Raw genomic sequence first — 3218 nt, 5'->3', positions numbered from 1 at the left:
GTTTCCTCCCAAGGCCTGAGGGAAAGGAAAAGCCTGGAGGCAGTGAGATGCAAAATCCTGACGCTCTGTGGTTTCACCCCTCTGACGCGAGGGGTTTCGGTGGCACAGTGCGCTCTGGATTATGTTATGTATAATTTGTGAGGCAGTGATAATTGGGAGGTGTGGAAGTGCTGTGGTGCGTGGGTTGGGGAGTGCCCAGGCACAGCAGCTGGGCAATAGGCCGGGTCCAGGAGAGCTGAACTCTACAGACTGCCTGACCCTCTCAGCAGATGGTGGCTCCAAAGAAACTGCCACCACACAGCACAATGGCTTTGCCCTTGTAACATCTCCATCATTCTCTCAGACTCTCCGCCACGCTGCCGAGGAACACCCAGCACCCATAGCAGGCATGACAATGTATTTAATATGCCATTCAATAATAACTAAAGTGATAAATGCACATCATCTTTTTTTAATAAATCAACAGAGAAAACAATTTAGTGTATTGATTTCCATATTATTGGCCCTTTATACTTGAAATAACACTACTGATTTATGTTGATAATTATGAGAATGAGCAGATGAGAAAAATCCCAAGCATAACTGTGGCAAAAGAGTGTTGTTTTACTGTTCATGGTGACCATTAGAGAATTTGAAGCTATTAAAAGTCATAAAACATTTTCCACATTCATAAGACTTCAGAGATCAAGCTCACAAATAAAACATTTTACTGTTATGCTGCGTGTCTCTGATTAATGATACTAAAAGAGGTTTAAAATCAGTGTGAGAGAGGCAGAAAAAGAAAATTCTCATTCAGTATACGAGTCCAGAAACTCTCAAACTGTTGTTTTCCCGTGGATGTGCTTGCTGTGCTTAGGGAATGAGTGGGGGATGTGGACAGACCGCTGGACCACACCGAGCGACCATGCTGACGTCTGTGGTTTAGCCTCAACACCCTGAGGACCACTGCATAAACGCTGCTCAAACTGCAGCACAACTTCCCTGGATCAACCCAGTGTAAAGAGCTTAGTCTTCTTGTGTGAGTGTGTGTGAAGGTGTCTGTGCACTTGGTATGATTTCGCTAAGAAATAACACACGATGTGCCATACTCCAGGCCAGGGTGGTGTAGTACCATACGACACAAAGTGGAGTGCCATTACCACCCCGAAGTGAATTATTTTCCAACCCTAAGTGTGTTATTTCTCTTACACCACAGCTATTTGCCAATGATTATACATTTTTCATTTCTTAATAAATGAAATATTGTGTTTTTAGACCATTTATAGTTACATTTTACGTTATGTTTATGTTACATCCTCAAGACAATTTAGTTCCTATTATTACTTACATTATAGCAGCTATAAACAGCCTCTGTTTCTGATGTTACAGAGAAACTACGGAAAGTATAACATCCTCTATCCTGAAGACCTTCCCACGACTGTTTACAAAGCACTAACAGTGGAGACTCCTTCCATAAATATTATGTAAAACATAATATTACATCAGGTCTTAACCAAAAGCTCCACTATATCAAAGATCTTTTTTCCCCTTTGGTATAAAAAGCCTTGCATGCTTAATACATTTGTGGCAAACATCAGCTGATAGCCTTTCCACATCTTCTATGGGGTTAAGAAAAGGGTAAATGGACAGCAAATCAGCTTTCCAGAGATCCATGTGATCAGATGAAGATGGTAAATTTTTTGTGCTGTGGTGTACAGCCAGAAAGGACACAATACACAGTATGATGTTCATAAGAGTGGCAAACCTACGCAGACTAAGTAGATTAGGTTTAGAATAAACTGCATAATTTCTTCTGTATTACAGAGCACTGGAGTTTTAGTTTGTAATCAAATTATTCCTGTTGCATATACAATGATCTGTTCTATACAGTAAAAATGTTACACTGTACTGGAAAGAATAAACAAAATCTATACGTTGTTTTCACAATTAACGTAAAGAACAATACACAAATAACTAAACACTACAAAACTACAGAGAAAACAAAAATCAACACTTCATATGTTATCTACTATAACGTAACCAGTTATTGTTTTGTGCTCTGATTGATAAAGTATTCGTTAGTAGAGGTTTATGTAATGTAACCAGTCAATCATGGGTTTTCTTTTGTTTTCTTTTTCCTGTTCTCGTTTGAATAAATCTGGCACTGGTGTTTGGATGGTATGAGTTTATTCTGAGACGTGTTCATGCTGTATGGTAGTTGTTTTGCATTTTGAGCATGAAATAAACTGTCATGAATGCTGGGCTTCCACAGAGTGATGTGTGATTTTTTTTTGTTGAAAAAGTGAACTTGGTCTTGAATGGTGCTTGTTAGTGTAAAAATGTTTTCTCCCTCTCTCTCTCTCTCTCTCTCTCTCTCTCTCACACACACACACACACTCACACAAATCTTAGCAACAGTTATCTTTGATCTTTTATAGTTTTAGACAAGTTTAAATATTTATCCAGTTGCTGATTGTGTTCAGTCGTTTTAGCGGCTAAACAAAGCCCAAAAAGTAGGTTATGTCATTATTAATCACAGGAGAAAAGTTGCATGAAGGGAATTTGAGCTCAATGTGCTTATCACATGGTGAGGCTGGGCAGATTGAATACCCTAAATCATCACCAAGAAAGGGCGATGTCTTACAACACTGACATCTTTAAATCAGAGCAGATGATTAAAAATAAAATGAGCTTGTGTACTTATTAAATCCTGTTCTGCACCACATTCCTTTCGAGTCTTTATAACAGTTTGACTTGAGCCAAAATCTCATATAGTGTAGTGTATAGTCTGCCAACTGTTTACTTATCCTGCTATGCGTATATTATTACTGTTCTCCAAACTACTCACTACTACTAACTGTTTTGTATTTTACTTTTCTCTTGCCTCTACTATATTCTTATTTATCTAACTGCTTTTTTGTCATTTGCCTTTTATAGTGTAAACTATGATGTGACATCTAAATCTATCCTTCAAGATACAAGGAAGACACGCATCAAGACTCTTCTCTGTCCTGGCACCCAGATGGAGGAATGAACTTCCCCTGGCTGTCCGAACAGCTGAGTCACTGGCTGAAGACCGACCCCTTCATTAATTTAATTAAAAGAACATTGATGTGTACTTTTTTTGACATGTTTTAACTCACAATATTTCCTTTCTAACAGGCTTTTAGCTTGACTCTGACTATTCGTATTTTCATGAGGTTCTGTTTTTGATGAAGACCACAAAGCACTTCTCTGGA

This window comes from Pangasianodon hypophthalmus, chromosome 16, assembly GCF_027358585.1.
Source record: "Pangasianodon hypophthalmus isolate fPanHyp1 chromosome 16, fPanHyp1.pri, whole genome shotgun sequence".
Lineage (NCBI taxonomy): Eukaryota > Metazoa > Chordata > Actinopteri > Siluriformes > Pangasiidae > Pangasianodon > Pangasianodon hypophthalmus.
This window is presented reverse-complemented; position numbering follows the sequence as displayed.